The following is a 16,179-nucleotide window of genomic DNA, read 5'->3' as shown; positions in this document are numbered from 1 at the left end:
GTTATGGTACTGTTTTGATGGTTTATCTGCTCCTGATTTAACTTAGGTATCTGGTATCTGTCTAGAAAGTTGTCCATTTCATCCAGATATTCCAGTTTTGTTAAATATAGGTTTTTGTAGTAGGACCTGATGATTTTTTTAATCTCCTTAGTTTCTGTTGTTATGTCTCCCTTTTCAGTTCTCATTTTATTAACTTGGATACTGTTTCTGTGCCCTCTGGTTAGTCTGGCTAAGGGTTTATCTATCTTGTTGATTTTCTCAAAGAACCAACTCCTGGTTGTGTTGATATTTTGTATAGTTCTTTCGGTTTTTACTTGGTTAATTTCAGCCCTGAGTTTGATTATTTCCTGCCTTCTACTCTTCTTGGGTATATTTGCCTCTTTTTGTTCTAGAGCTTTCAGGTGTATTGTCAAGCTGCAAGTGTATGCTCTCTCCAGTTTCCAGGTTTTTGTTTTGTTTTGTTTTGTTTTGTTTTGTTTTGTTTTGTTTTGTTTGTAGGCATTTAGACCTATGAGTTTTCCTCTTAGCAGTGCTTTCATGGAGTCCCACAAGTTTTGGTATGGTGTGTCCTCATTTTCATTGAATTCTAAAAAGTCTTTAATTTCTTTCTTTATTTCTTCCTTGACCAATTCCTCATTGAGTAGAGTGTTGTTCAGTTTCCATGTGTATGTGGGCTTTCCATTGTTTTTGTCATTATTGAAGACCTGCCTTAGTCCATGGTGATCTGATAGGATGCAAGGGATTATTTGAATCTTTTTTGTATCTGTTGAGGCCTGTTTTGTGACCAATTATATGGTCTGTTTTGGTGAAGGTACCATGAGGTGCTGAGAAAAAGATATATTCTTCTGTTTTAGGATGAAATGTTGTACCTGTTAAATCCATTTGGTCCATAACTTCTGGTAATTTCATTGTGTCTCTGTTTAGTTTCTGTTTCCATGAACTGTCCATTGCTGAGAGTGGGATGTTAAAATCCCAAACTATTATTGTGTGAGACGCAATGTGTGCTTTGAACTTTAGTAAAGTTTCTTTTATGTATGTAGGTGCCCTTACATTTGGAGCATAGATGTTGAGAATTGAGAGTTCATCTTGGTAGATTTTTCCTTTGATGAATATAAAGTGTCCTTCCTGATCTTTTGTGATTGCTTTTGGGTGAAAATTGATTTCATTTGATATTAGAAAGCCGACTCCAGCTTGTTTCTTGGGGCCATTTGCTTGGAAAATTGTTTTCCATCCTTTTACTCTGAAGTAGTGTCTGTATTTGTCACTGAGGTGCGTTTCCAGTATGCAGCAAAATTCTGGGTCCTGTGTACATATCCAGTCTGTTAGTCTACATCTTTTTATTGGGGAATTGAGTCCATTGATGTTAAGAGATATTAATGAAAATGATTGTTTCCTGTTATTTTTGTTATTAGAGGTGGAATTATGTTTGTGTAGCTATCTTCTTTTGGGTTTTTTGGAAGATTACTTTGTTGGTTCTTCTAGGTTGTAGTTTCCCTCCTTTAGGAGTTTTCCTTCAATTATCCTTTAAAGTACTGGATTTGTGCGAAAATATTGTGTAAATGTGGTTTTGTTGTTGGGAGCCGACTCTTAGCCGAAAGTGGCTATCATCTTTACAGCCATCTCGAGCCATATACTCTGACAAGAGACTTGTTTCAACAGCCTGCAATAGCTGAGCGCACTCTGATAAACATCTTGTTACACTGTTTAGTGCCCCCAGCTGCCAGGTGCTCCTGGTATCCATGGCTACAAGGCACGTGACGTAGTGGCTTCAGTTGAGATTGTCCACGAGGGCAAGTCACGTGGTAAAGGGTATACATACCCAGGATTTCCCTTCTATAGGGGAGTAGAGGAGTAGAGGAGTCGAGGAGGTAGAGGTAGAAAGTAGGAGGTAGTAAGTAGTAGGAGGTAGTAGGAAGTAGGAAGTAGAGGAAGGAGAGAGAAAGTGAGAGGTGTCAGGAGACTGAAGGAGTGAGAATATAGTAAGAAGAGAGGAGAATAAAGAAGACTTGAAGAGACTCCACCGGACTCTGGCTTGTATCTATCTTTTGCGTCTCTCGCCCCTTTTTCCCCTTCCTCCGTCCCCACTTTCTCTCTTGCTAGACCCTGACCTGCCGACCAGAGCAGCAGAACCGGCCGGCCTTTACAAAGTAACAGAACCTGATGGCCGTTACAAAAGAAACGGCAGCTACAGTTTTGTCATGGAATATCTTGGTTTCTCCATCTTTGCTAATTGAGAGTTCTGCTAGGGATAGTAGTCTGGGCTGGCATTTGTGTTCTCTTAGGGTCTGCATGATGTCAGTCCAGGCTCTCCTGGCTTTTATAGTCTCTGGTGAGAAGTCTGGTGTAATTCTTACAGGTCTGCCTTTATATGTTACTTTACCTTTTTCCCTTATTGCTTTTAGTATTTTTTCTTTATTTTGTGCATTTGATGTTTTGATTATTATGTAACAGGAGGAATTTCTTTTCTGGTCTAGTCTGTTTGGGGCTCTATAGGCTTCTGGTATGTTCATGGACATCTCTTTCTTTAGGTTAGGAAAGTTTCCCTCTATATTTTTGTTGAAGATATTTACCGGCCCTTTAAGTTGGGAATCTTCACTCTCATCTATACCTATTATCCTTAGGTTTGGTCTTCTCATTGTGTCGTGGATTTCCTGGATGCTCTGGATTAGGAGCTTTTTGCATTTTGCACTTTCTTTGACAGTTGTGTCAATGTTTTCCATGGTATCTTCTGCACATGAGATTCTCTCTTCTATCTCTTGTATTCTGTTGGTGATGCTTGTATCAATGACTCCATATTTCTTTCCTAGATTTTCTATCTCCAGGATAGTCTCCCTTTGAGATTTCTTTATTGTTTGTACTTCCATTTTTAGATCCTGGATGGTTTTATTTAATTCCTTCACCTAATTGGTTGTGTTTTCTTGCAGTTCTTTAAGGGATTTTTGTGTTTCCTCTTTAAGGGGTTCTAGTTGTTTACCTCTGTTCTCCTGAAATCCTTTTTTTTTCTTTGCAGGATTAGCATTTTATTATGAATGGATTGTCATAAAATTCCATATTGCTTATTCAATTAAGGCAACACTGTGTGGCTTTGATTTTTATCTCCAAGGATGAAAAACAAATCTCTGATTGTAGTTGGAGGGGGGAACTTAAAAAAAGGTGGTCACGTTCTCTCGCCGTTTATGGCTCCCTACTTTGCTTTCAGTATTGCTATATAAAATCTCCCTGGTCTGCTGGGACTGCCAGTTCTCTGGTAAAGGAAAGTTCTCTGTTCAGGTAACCTGGTGAACAGTGTAGTGTATTTAGTTTGAGAGGGTCGTTGGACATGTTTAGACCAGGACACCATTCCCACACCATCAGGGCTAAGAGAAGAGCAGATGTGCACTGTAGCATCTTATGGCTCCCTATTCGTTGATCTCTTCTTCATCCTCATCTTCAAAAGCCTCTTCCCCATCATTGACCATGGCGTCCTGGTACTGCTGGTACTCTGACACCAGGTCATTCATGTTACTCTCAGCCTCAGTGAACTCCATCTCGTCCATGTCCTCACCAGTGAACCAGTGCAGGAAGGTCTTGCGGCGGAACATGGCTGAGAACTGCTCGGAGATGCACTTGAACAGCTCCTGGTTAGCAGTGCTATTCCCAGTGAAGGTGGATGCCCCATGGTGCGATGTCACACACAGATGTCTTGACGTTTTTGGGGATCCACTCCAAAAAGTAGCTGCTGTTCTTGTTCTGGATGGCCAGCATCTGCTTATCCACCTCCTTCATGAACATGGGGCCACAGAAGACAGTGGCGACGGTCAGGTAGCGGCCATGGCGAGGGTCACAGGCAGCCATCATGTTCTTGGCGTCGAACATATGCTGTGTGAGCTCAGGCACTGTCAGGTACTGCTGACTGCTCCTGGCTGTGAGGGGAGCAAAGCCGGGAATGAAGAAGTGCAGATGAGGAAAGGGCACCATGTTCACAGCCAGCTTGCTCAGGTCGGCATTGAGTTGGCCAGGGAAACGCAGTGATGTGATGACACTGCTCATGGTGGCGGACACTAAGTGGTTGAGATCCCCGTAAGTGGGTGTGGTCAGCTTGAGCATGCAGAAGCAGATGTCGTAGAGGGCCTTGTTGTCGATGCAGTAGGTCTCATCGGTGTTCTCTACTAGCTGGTGCACCCACAGAGTGGCATTGTAGAACTCCACCATAGTGCCTGAGACCTTAGGTGACGACATGACGCTGAAGGTGTTCATGATGCAGTCCGGGTACTCCTCTCGGATCTTGCTGATGAGCAGTGTGCCCATGCCTGAGCCTGTGCCACCGTCCAGCAAGTGCGTGAGCTGGAAGCCCTGCAGTCAGTCACAGTGCTCACACTCCTTGAGTACGACGTCCAGCACCGAGTCCACCAACTCTGCACCTTCCGTGTAGTGACCCTTGGCCCAGTTGTTCCTGGCACCCGTCTGTCCAAAGATGAAGTTGTCAGGTCGGAAGAGTTGCCCAAAAGGCCCAGACCTCACACTGTCCATGGTGCCAGGCTCCAAATCCACCAGGGCAGCCCTGGGTACGTACTTCTTAGAGGATGACTCATTGTAGTAGACGCTGATCCTCACCAGCTGCAGCGCTGAATCACCCAGGAAGACTCTGACCCAGTCGATGCCTTGCTCATCGCTGATCACTTCCCAAAACTTGGTACCGATCTGGTTCCCGCACTGGCCCACTTGGATGTGCACAGTCTCCCTCATGGCGGCCGCGTCTGCACTTGGACACTTCTCCCGTAATTCTTTAAGGGAGTTAATTCTGTCCTTCTTAAAGTCCTCTATCATCATCATGAAAAGTGATTTTAAATCTAAATCCTGCTTTTCTGGTATGATGGGATATGTGGGGCTTGCTAGGGTGGGAGAACTGGGTTCTGATGATGCCAAGTAAATTTGATTTCTGTTGCTTATGTTCTTGAGCTTACCTTTCACTATATGGTTAACTCTAGTGCTACCTGCACTCACTGTCTCTGAATGGAGCCTGTCTTTCCAGTCATCTTTCTTGTGTCCAAACTCCTTAGAGTTCAGATGTCTCTGTGGTCCTGTGATCCTGAGCTCCCTGCCCTGAGTGCAGTGGTTCTGAAGACCTCCACTCAGGGGAGACCCTCACTCAAGTCTCGGGGTGACACAACCATCTAATAACTCTAAAGACACCGAAACTGGATGCAAATGGCAAAAGGCTTTATTTCCAGATTTCGGGGTATCAGTCAACTGAGGCCGACACTCACAAGGGGAGTGTCAACCCCAAAGCTCAGGAGTGAGGGGTATTTAAAGGAGAAAACTGCAAACCAGGGTGAGGAGGGGGCGAGGGGGTTGTCAAAGAGACATAACATAAAAATAGTGGAAAATTCCAGAGGAACCCAACCTATGTGAGTCAGGGTCATAAGAAAAACACTCTGTATATCTATTCTTTTCAAAAATGTGGTCCTGTCATGTCACTGCAGCCTTGCCCTGTCATTGTGGTTACCAGCTTCCTGGTTCCACCTAGCTGACTTGCATTCTTTTCTTCACTTTTTGTAGTTAGCCAGTTCTGTAACTAGCCTGTCCACATTCTTAGCTTGCTCCACATTCTTAGCTTGCTTCAGAGAGAATTTTCCATGCCCTATAAAGAAAAACCTAAGGAAGAATCTGTAGATCATTTTGTAAAATGATCTTCATAATTTTTCACTTGGCCGGGCGGTGGTGGCGCACGCCTTTAATCCCAGCACTTGGGAGGCAGAGGTGGGTGGATTTCTGAGTTCGAGGCCAACCTGGTCTACAGAGTGAGCTCCAGGACAGCCAGGGCTATACAGGGAAACCCTGTCTCGAAAAAGCAAACAAAAAAACAAAAAACATAATTTTTCACTCTACAGTTCCTCTTGGATAGCTCTGGATATGGTGCTTTGATGGGAGCAGAGCAGCTAGGTGTCTGCCCAAGCCAAAAGGACCAAGCAAGGGGCAGAAGGAGTCATCTTAGTTTTTGAAACAAAGCCTCTCTGCATGGAGCTCACAAATTTAGCTAGGCTGGCTGGGTAGCAAGCTCCAACAAAAGCCTTTAAATGATTCTCACTTCTTTCGATTTGTAAAAAGATCTGTGTGGTGTGGTGTGGTATGGTGTGGTGTGGATGTGTGTGTGCTGATATGGATATGTGCATGTACATACCTGTGACATGTTCATGTGGAGGCAAGAGGGTGACATTGAGTGTCCTGGCTCAATCACTATTTGTATTTTGAAGAAGGGTCTCACTGAGTTGGATGCTCTCCAGTTGGGTGACTAGAAAAGTTTTCAACAGACACACACTACAATGTGTAGCCAACTACCTGGCTGCTAGAGATCCACACTCAGGTCCTCAGACTTGAACAGCAGACTCTTTACCAACTCAGCCATTTCCCCAGCCCTGTCTTTGCATTTTATCATGACAATTCTCAAACATGTGGAGGAAGAGCTGAACAGCAATGTACAATGAAATGAACCTCTCTCCACCTAGACTCTGGTTAATTTTTAAAACCAATTAGCATGACTGGATTTCCTTCCTCACCACATGGCTCCCTGTCAAGCAGTCCAGCTTCCTACTTAGGTGCATTTCAGTAACTTGTGGCTGACATAGGAGTCTCCACAAACTGGATTGAAATTGACTGCAGGTAATGTTAAAGGGCTGAGTGTGGCCACAAAGAAATGGTGGTGCACACCTGTAATCCCAGCAGAAGAGTGGGATACAATGGTCAGAGTTTGAAGATAGCCTAGGCCATGTCAAAAGAAAGAAAGAAAGAAAGAGGCTGGGCAGTGGTGGCACACGCCTTTAATCCCAGTACTTGGGAGGCAGAGGCAGGTAGATTTCTGAATTCGAGGCCAGCCTGGTCTCCAGAGTTAGTTCCACGACAGCCAGGGCTACACAGAGAAACTCTGTCTTGAAAAACCAAAAAAAAAAAAAGAAAGAAAGAAAGAAAGAAAGAAAGAAAGAAAGAAAGAAAGAAAGAAAGCAAGCAAGCATGGCATTTTCTTAGGCTGAAGAGCCTCTTGTCCAAAATATGAGAGTCTAATAGAGTGACAAGCTGATTTTCAATTGTGTCCACAGAATATGGAGAGGCCCGCAAAAGAGTTGAAATCTGTCATGAGAGAAGCAAAGAGAGGCAGCTTGACCCGAACTTCTTTCAGGGCAGTTCCTGATAAGATGTGGATTGCTATCTGCATAAATATGAGTCAGGAAGAAGGGCAGTTCTTTAGCTTGGTAATAAAATGCCTGGAGCCAAATCCAGGAAATCACCTGATGTTCTGGGAAACCTTGTCTCGGGTCTCAGGAACTTAAAGAATGTCTGGCATTTCCTAGGAGCTCCTTATGACAATGGGATGGTCTAGGCCAATAAGCATATGACGGTGGGATGGTCTAGGGCAATAAGACTATGACAGTGGGATGGTATAGGGCAATAAGGATATGACAGTGGGATGGTCTAGGACAATAAGCATTCAATGGTGGGATAGCCCTAAGCAAGGACCCTCACCCAAACTTCCTGGTTTACTGTGTCTTTATAACCTGCACCCGAAATTAAAGTTTCAGAGCTTGATCAGAACCCCAGACTTGCTCTCATTCCTTGTGTCTCTTGCCCTTTCATTCTTTCGCCCCCTTCCCTAAGGTCTCGTTGAATCCCTGCGGGCCGGGGTGTGACCCGCGTGTAATTGTCTCACCAGCAAGAACACACGCGGACACCAGGATCCTTCCGCAGCAAGCGTTTATTCCAAATGAAAAGGAGGAAGACCCTGGGCCCCGAAAAGGCACTGCTTATATACCCTTGGAGTGGCGTGTTCACTTCTGATTGGCTGCTTACTCATTACCCGCCAAAACGCCCCGGGATGGGCTGTGACTTGGCGCGCTTTTACCATAGTACATGCGCAGTTTACTTGGTTACTTGGAGGAGCACCGGATGCCAGCGCCATCTTGTAATGGCGAATGCTGTCAGCACAAGCCGCGGCTTTCCACACCGGGGCAATAAAATGAGAACAAACTTTGGCATGATCAAACCGTTTATCTTAACAGAATTCAAGCTCCCTAGAATGTTCCCTATTCATCCTTCACCTTGTATAACTAGTAGTTAGTCTTGAGAATGTTCATTATAGGAAAGGGAATCCAGATCATGGCTGTGCAGAGGGAAGAATCAGGCTTGGAGGGGTGGCAAAAATATGGCTCAGAGTATCTACAGGCCCAGTAAAAATCTAGACATGGACACGTATGGTGATGACCTCGAAACCAGGATAAAGACCAACAGGTACCAATGGAGACAGTTGATGTTTGGTCCTGTTTAAGCTAGTAAAACAGAAGTAGTTCGTGACCTTGTCTCCTTTTCCCCCACATTTTTTTTTTCTGATAAGGTGTTTTCTAGTACAGACCATAGACAAGGGGCCAAGAAGGACCAGTTCAGTTTGAGGAAGATCCTTTTGGTTTGGACAAGTTTTTAGAAGAAGCAAAACAGCACCATGGCTCTAAAAGATTCTCTGATAGCAGTCACTCCAAGGAACATGAGTGTGAAGGCAAGAAGCAGAGGAAGCAGTAGATGGTCCTCTTAAAACTACATCTGACATATACAGCAGAAGACTGGGTGATCTGTACTCAGTGAGAGAGGAGCAACCTTACCCTTGAGACACTTGAGACCCCAGGGAGAGGGGACATCCTCTTGAAGCAGAGGGAAGAAGAATGGAATGAGGAACTGTCAGAGGGGGGACCTGAAGGGGGATAAAGACTGGACTACAAATAAAAGACAAAAGATAAAAACAAACAAACAAACCCTAAATCTCTGTGATAGAACCCAGAATTCTATTTTATTCCAGGAGATAGAAGGGTTGAATATTCTACATCAGAGTGATGTGTATCTGTGTGTCCATGTGGGTGGATGTGCACTTGTTGGATGTGTACAATGGGAATCTATCCATGTGGCAGCCACGTAAAAGCTCAATGTCTTTCCTTGTGTGCCACCACCTTTTTTTTTCTTTTCTTTAAAAGACAAAATCCCATTGTCCTGCAATTTGACAAGTAGTCTAGCCAAGTTCTTGGGATCCCTCAGTGGGTGCCACCCTCCTAGTGCTGGAATTACAAGCATGCACTACTAGACCTTGTCTGTTTTTCTTGGAGGGCTTCTGGGGATCAAACTGAGGTACTCATGTTTGAAAGAGAAGAACTTTACTTAACTGAGGTATCTCTTCAGCAACCTTTGTGAATCAGAATCCTAAACAAGTTTATTGGAGTAGGATAAATCTGTATGTATTTGATTACATTCGATGTTCTATACTATTCTGAATACTTTATGTATATTTTTGTATTTAATCTTCGTGATATATGCTATCCCTATCATTACTATACCCCATTTTAGAATTGAGGAAACTAAGAACACTGTGTAGACCAGTGTTTCTCAGCCTTCCTAGTATTTGGATCCTTTAATCTAACTCCTTATGTTGTGATGATCCCAACCATAAAATTATTTTGTTGCTATTTAACAACTTTAGTTTTGATACTATTATGAAACATAACATAAATAGCTGATATGTATGTTACCAGATGTGTAACCCCTATTGGGGTCAAAGATTGAAAACTACTGCCATAGGCATCACGATGAGCCCAAGCCACACAAGGATGATTGCAAGGCTGCCTTCTAAAATTGGGAGTTACGCTTGAACCAGTGATGTATTCAGAAAGAAAGTAATTTCACGCAAACATCTAAGGCTAAAGACAGTTACACCCTAGGGTCTTCAGCCGATTTTAATAAGAACTGAGCAAATGATGAATGCAAATTCTTCATAAGTAAACAGTCATTGACCACATCTCCCAAACTAAGGGACAGGTCAAGATTTTAAATTTGGATTCCAACCCTCCCCACACTATTAATGTACCACTAGGTCTTGGGTCCTCTCATGGAAAGCAAATGTATATCATGGGTGGAACTCTAAGGGCCCTTCCAACCTTCATTGTCCATGATTCTTCAATTGTATAGCAATTTCTGATCACCTGTAGATGTCCACACAATGAAAATATGATACTACTATGGAGAGCAGCGCTGAATAAGCCCCTGAACTGAATCCCAGAGGATAAACACCCTTCCCTTCCCTCTGCCCTAGAAGCCTGGTGTTTATACACCCTACATGTCCAGGGCTCAGCAGCTTTGACCAAATTCTTAAAAGGGACAGAAAGATTCATTTTGGTTCATGCTTTTCGTGATTTCTGTCCATAGTTAGCCAGCACCCAGGGGAGTGTGCCTATGTGTGCATCATGGTAAGAGGAGCATATGACAGAGAAAGATGGCCATCTCAGGGGAAGGAAGTAGACTAAGCCACCCATCTGTCTTCCACTGGTGTTCAGCCTGTTGAGTAGGTCTGTCTTTCTTTCTTTCTTTCTTTCTTTCTTTCTTTCTTTCTTTCTTTGTTTCTTTCTTTCTTTCCTTTTTTCTTTCTTTCTTTCTTTCTTTCTTTCTTTCTTTCTTTCTTTTTTTATGTAAGAATTGACTTTATTTAAAAAAAAAATTGAGCCTGGCACTCGGGAGGCAGAGGCAGGAGGATTTCTGAGTTCAAGGCCAGCCTGGTCTACAGAGTGACTTCCAGGACAGCCAGGGCTATACAGAGAAATCCTGTGTCGAAAAACAAAACAAAAAAAATTGGACTACAATTTACAAAGGGAAAGCAAATCACTACACAGAATCTATTGAATACATTTGCCTGTGCATAAAACTTTATCAAAGTCATTCATTTTACATTTCACTCCACCCACCAATGTTTTCTCTTAAGGTTACTATACATTTACTTCAAATTATATTACATGTTATTCTCTCAAGATAAACTTTAAATACTAAATTCTTGGCTTCTAAGAATGGCACCTTCAAAACGAGCAATTTCCACTCAAGTCTCTAGTGGCATTATTTTTACTATTTTCTTTTACCAATTATAAAAATTAAAAAAAACTTTCAAAATGTTCACTTTTAGCCTTTCCCAAAAATGTGGCTACATTTCCCCCTACCAACTAACTATAAATGGATAGCAAAAAGAAAAGCAACAAAGGCAACCATTAAAATAAATGAATTAAAGTATTTGGCTCATGGCAATTTAAAAAAAGGGCAACTAGGGTGAGTTACTAGGTGCTTGAATATAGTAGAATGAGGCCAGGCACAGGCAACTGAATGGTGGACCACTAATGACTGTCCTTCACCATCACAAAAGGAAATGGAGTTGTGCTGAGATCCTGCTATAACAGACTCATCCAAACACTTCCAACAATCTTATGGTTTAGTGACATTTCCTTGACTCACTCCTTGTCGGAACTCTTTCCTAACAGTCTAGCTGTGGCCTGGGGTAGAACGTTTGTTATGAGGAGCATCTACTTGTTCTACCTGGAAAGATGCAAATGAACCTAGAAGTTTCTGGGAAAAGGTTCAGCTTCCTTCTTCCTACCTCTGCTACTTATAGTTCTCAAACTAAGTTTGCTCTCCATGGCTTTACTAAGGATGAAACCCTGAAATCAAACAACATCTGGGGTTAAAAATACAAGAAAATGCTCACATATAATCAACATCAGGATTCATGTTGTTATGGATTCAATCATCTACAGGATTTTCAGGGCTCTGGACACACTAAGTTATCACACAAATCATTGCCTTTTGAGACTTTGGATATTTTTACAGTTTAATTTGCAAACAGAATCTTTTTGTAACAAATTATTTTTTAACCAAACCATATCTTGAAAACTGTTTATGAAGAAAACCCAGGGAATAAAGTGAACTGCTCATTGCAGAAGGCCTTACATCACATTATTACAGTAGAAAATACAGGAGGTAGAAGGTAACTGAAAACCAATGCAAAATCAGATTCAATTCTCCAGCTCCTGCAGCTCCTTACACATGTTTTCAGAAACCAAGCCCAACATTTCCATTAACTATAAAAACAGTTAAAATAAAAATTGCCATGAAAGCCCTTATATCATGCTTGATATAGGGAGGTAGGAAGATGTAAGAATCAGGACACATAGCTGGGCAGTGGTGGTGCACGCCTTCAATCCCAGCACTTGGGAGGCAGAGGCAGGTGGATTTCTGTGTTCGAGGCCAGCCTGGTCTACAGAGTGAGTTCCAGGACAGCCAGGGCTACACAGGGAAACCCTATCTCGAAAAACAAAACAAAAAAAAAAAAAAAAAAAAAAAGAATCAGGACACATGAGACAAGACATTTTATTTGCAACTCCTGTTTGTTCTACTGAGGATGTTGTTTCAAAATTCAGTCACCTTCTTCAGCTTCAGATTCAGATTCCTCCTCAGCATCTTTGAGCCATTCTACAAACTTCTTCATTTGCTCAAGGAAGACACTTTTCTCCTTTGCAACATGTGCGTCTTTATACCACTTCAGAATGGGCTCTTCACTCAGGATCTCAGCTTTATAAAAAAAAAAAGCACCACTATTTTCTGGAAGGCTTTCATGAAGTGAATGTTGTCATAGCAATACTTCTGAATCTCCAGTAACAGAGTCAGTTCAGACTGACCTTGAGTAGTGAAGGCAGCAAGTAGAGGGCTGTATTGCTTCAAGTGCTTGCTACAAGCTCCTCTTTTTTGTTCCACTCCACAGTGCTCATCACACTTGACCAGACTATCCCAATGACTACTGGCTCTGGGATGTTTTTTTTTTTTTCATCTCCTCCTTGGCATATAAAATTATGTTCTTGAATGGGTCACCGTGGGACATCTGCTCCTGAAGCTCCTTCTGGAGCTCCTTCCGTGCACCAATGCTCTGCTGGTTGCGGACATACTCCGAAAGCTCTTTTAAGCCTGCTTCAGTGAAATACTTAGTGAAGTGCTCAACACTTTGTTTGTTGGCAGGGAATAACTCCATCAGTCTGTTGTCCATGCTGACTTTTCAAAGACTTGCAGCAACTGCATTGATGTCTTTTTCATTTATCCATGATTTATAGAGCTTCACAGCAAAAGCTGCTGAAACTCCTTCTTTAACCAAATTCTCATTATAAAGGCTGTTAAGAAGTGAATGGCTGTGTTCTAAGCCTTACAACTATAGTGCTGGAGCCGCACATTAACGTGCAGATCATGCAGCTGCACCACAGCAAGCACCACGCGGCCTACGTGAACAATATGAACGTCACCGAGAAGTACCACAAGGCGCTGGCCAAGGGAGATGTTACAACTCAGGTTGCCCTTCAGCCTGCACTGAAGTTCAGTGGTGAGGGACACATTAATCACCCCATCTTCTGGACAAACCTGAGCCCTAAGGGTGGTGGAGAACCCAAAGGAGAGTTGCTGGAGGCTATCAAGCGTGACTTTGGGTCTTTTGAGAAGTTTAAGGAGAAACTGACAGCCATGTCTGTGGGAGTCCAAGGTTCAGTCTGGGGCTGGCTTAGCTTCAATAAGGAGCAAGGTCGCTTACAGATTGCTGCCGGCTCTAATCAGGACCCTCTGCAAGGAACAAGAGGCCTTATTCCGCTGCTGGGGATTGACGTGTGGAAGCATGCGTACTACCTCCAGTATAAAAACATTAGGCCTGACTATCTGAAGGCTATTTGGAATGTAATCAACTGGGAGAATGTTACTGAAAGATACACAGCTTGCAAGAAGTAAAGCCTTTTGGCCACATTGAGTATGCCAGGCCTTTGGCTGTTTTGTAGTAGTGTAGAGCACTGCAGCACTATGACTGAGATGGTGTAATCTTTACTGATGTCTATCCACATGTGTGATGAGCATAATGTTATGATAATTTCTTATTTTAATTAAATTTACTATTAGTACAACTGTTTGAGAACAAAAAACAAAACAAAACAAAACAAAAAAAGAATGGACGCATTAAGGGTTCCATTAGCCAGAAGGACCCCAGTCAACATGTCAAGCTTGCTCCTCTCCAACTCTGAAAATCCCTTTAGGAAGAGCAATAACTTTTTAACTTCATCTTCAAAACCTTTCTCCAGGTATTTGTAGCACCTGATTAACTTGTTAAAAACCTGAGCAAATGCTTGCATGGTCTCTAGGTCTTCTTGTGCTGCAAACACACAGACTTCTGTGTCATCTGCCAGCGTAGCACCTGGGGCCAGCATTCTGCCAGCCACCAGAATGTGAAAGAGTGTTTCTGCATAGTGGCTGTAGTCAAGTTTTGCTCCAGAAACATCAAGAAACTTAGCTACTGCTTCCAAATCATTACCAGTTTCAGTTAAGCTTTGAATAATACAGTCTTGAAACTGAGTAGGGTCAAACCTCTCTTTTTCATCTCTTTTTCTGGTTTTAAAATGCTGGCCTGATAGCATTGGTTTTGATGCTTTTGATTATTCATAAAAGACACCTGAATTTAAGGTGAAGAGAAAAGAGCCAGAAATTCCCGAGCTGGTGGCAACTGCAGTGCTGTCTCCTCCACCGAGTAGGTCTTTCTTAGGCCTCTCCACCTCAACTAACCTAATGTGCAAAATTCCTCAGATGTTCCTAGAGATTTGTTTCCATGGTGATACTAAGCCCCATCAAGAAGGCAATCAAAGCTAACACAGCAACAGTGAACTACTATAAGAGGTAAAATGGCTTCTCCAAAAATGCCACACTATGTTCTTCTGCTCACACCTTGTTCCTCTGTTTATCATAAGAAGGGTGTGTCTCAAAAAAAAAAGAAGGGTGTGTCTCTATTGTGGCAGTGGACCAAGGCAGAAAAGAGAGAGGTAGAGTAAAGAAATGGAGGAGAGTTAAGAGAAATATCAGAAACCAAAATTGAGCTTTCCCAGTGGTGGTGTTCAACTTTAATCCAAGCACTACTGAGGTAGAGGCAGGAGGACCTCTGTAAGTGTGAGGCCAGCCTGGTCTGCATAATGAATTCCAGGACAGCCAGGGCAGTGTACAGAAACTCTGACTCAGAAAAAAAAAAAAAGACAGAAACCAGGCTTTTGTCCAAAGAGGAAAGAAAACCAAAGGAAAGAAAATAAAGCATTGCCCAAATGCAAGTACTGTAGAGTGAAAAATTATAGATACTGGGTATATAGAATCCTTTTTAGACATATAAAATATTCTTTAGGCTTTCTTTATAAGGACATTGAAATTTTTCTGAGAAGCTGAGCCATGAAGCAAGTTAAGAATGTGAAAAGACTAGTCACCATTACTGGAACTGGCCTATCGCAAAGAGAAAGTGAACTAGGTAGAACCAAGCTGGGAACCAAGCTGGTAACCGCAGTGACAGGGCAAGGCCGAAGTAACAGGACAGGACCACATTCTTGAGAAAGATTAGCTACAGAGAGTTTTCACCTGACCCTGACTCATGTAGGTTGAGTTTCTTTGGAATGTTTCGCTATTTTTATGTTATGCCACCTTAACAACCCCTCATCCCCCTCCCCATTCCTTGGTTTGTGGTTTTTCCCTTTAAAAACCCCTCTCAAACTGGTTGTCGGGGTCAATTCAGCTCCTGGGTGGGCATACGAATTGACCGTCAGCTAGCTGTCACACACCCTAATAAACCTCGCTATTGCTCCGGTACACGTTGTCTCGAGCAGATTACTGGGTGGTCGCGACTTTCTGAGACTTGAGTGAGGGTCTCCCCTCTGCAGAGGTCTTCAGTATATTGAGCAATTGCTTTCTGTAATTGGAGGAAGAAAACCCATCAGGTACATCAGAGCTGCTTGGTCTCTGTTGACCCTTTGCAACCCAAAGTAGGTGTGCACTCATGTGAGAGGCAGACCAGGGACATTAATGTTGGTTTTTGTTGTCTTGGTGAATTAAATCTCATTGTGCCAGGAAAGGGGCACATAGTAAGCAGCAAGGACTCTCACTACTAGAGAAAGCAATTGAAAATTCTAGTCATGCTGAGGCCAATGGGATCCTGAAAGATAAAAGGGTCTACTTGCTGATGGCTGCAGGTAGATAGGTTGGCATCTGTGCAGGAGGAGCCAGCAGATGGGCTTTGCCATTATTTCCCATGCCCCTTTGTTCAAAACTCCAAGATGTAAATCCTTAGATTCGACAATAAGCATGGGTTAGCCGCTAATACAGATTTGAAGGAATTTTTTACTCAATAGTTAGAATCACTGTCGTATATGTCAACTTCGTTCATGTTCATTCACCACATAGCAGCTCACAACCATCTGTAACCTCAGTCCAAGTGGATCAAATCACTTCTCCTGGCCTCCAAGGACACAGCATGCATGTGACTCACAAATAACACACAGGCTTTCTTCCTTGAGGCAGGTCATT

General features: G+C 42.8%; 3 pseudogenes; 1 reads left to right on the top strand and 2 right to left on the bottom strand.

Moving 5' to 3' along the window:
• Window positions 1-3,346: 3,346 nt before the first annotated feature.
• On the bottom strand, window positions 3,347-4,728 carry LOC114633460 (annotated as a pseudogene).
• A 7,510-nt stretch (window positions 4,729-12,238) lies between these two features.
• LOC114633461 lies at window positions 12,239-14,125 on the bottom strand (annotated as a pseudogene).
• On the top strand, window positions 13,036-13,584 carry LOC114633462 (annotated as a pseudogene).
• Window positions 14,126-16,179: the final 2,054 nt, after the last annotated feature.

The sequence above is a fragment of the Grammomys surdaster genome, unplaced genomic scaffold (genome assembly GCF_004785775.1).
Source record: "Grammomys surdaster isolate TR1022 unplaced genomic scaffold, NIH_TR_1.0 676, whole genome shotgun sequence".
Lineage (NCBI taxonomy): Eukaryota > Metazoa > Chordata > Mammalia > Rodentia > Muridae > Grammomys > Grammomys surdaster.
This window is presented reverse-complemented; position numbering and strand designations above follow the sequence as displayed.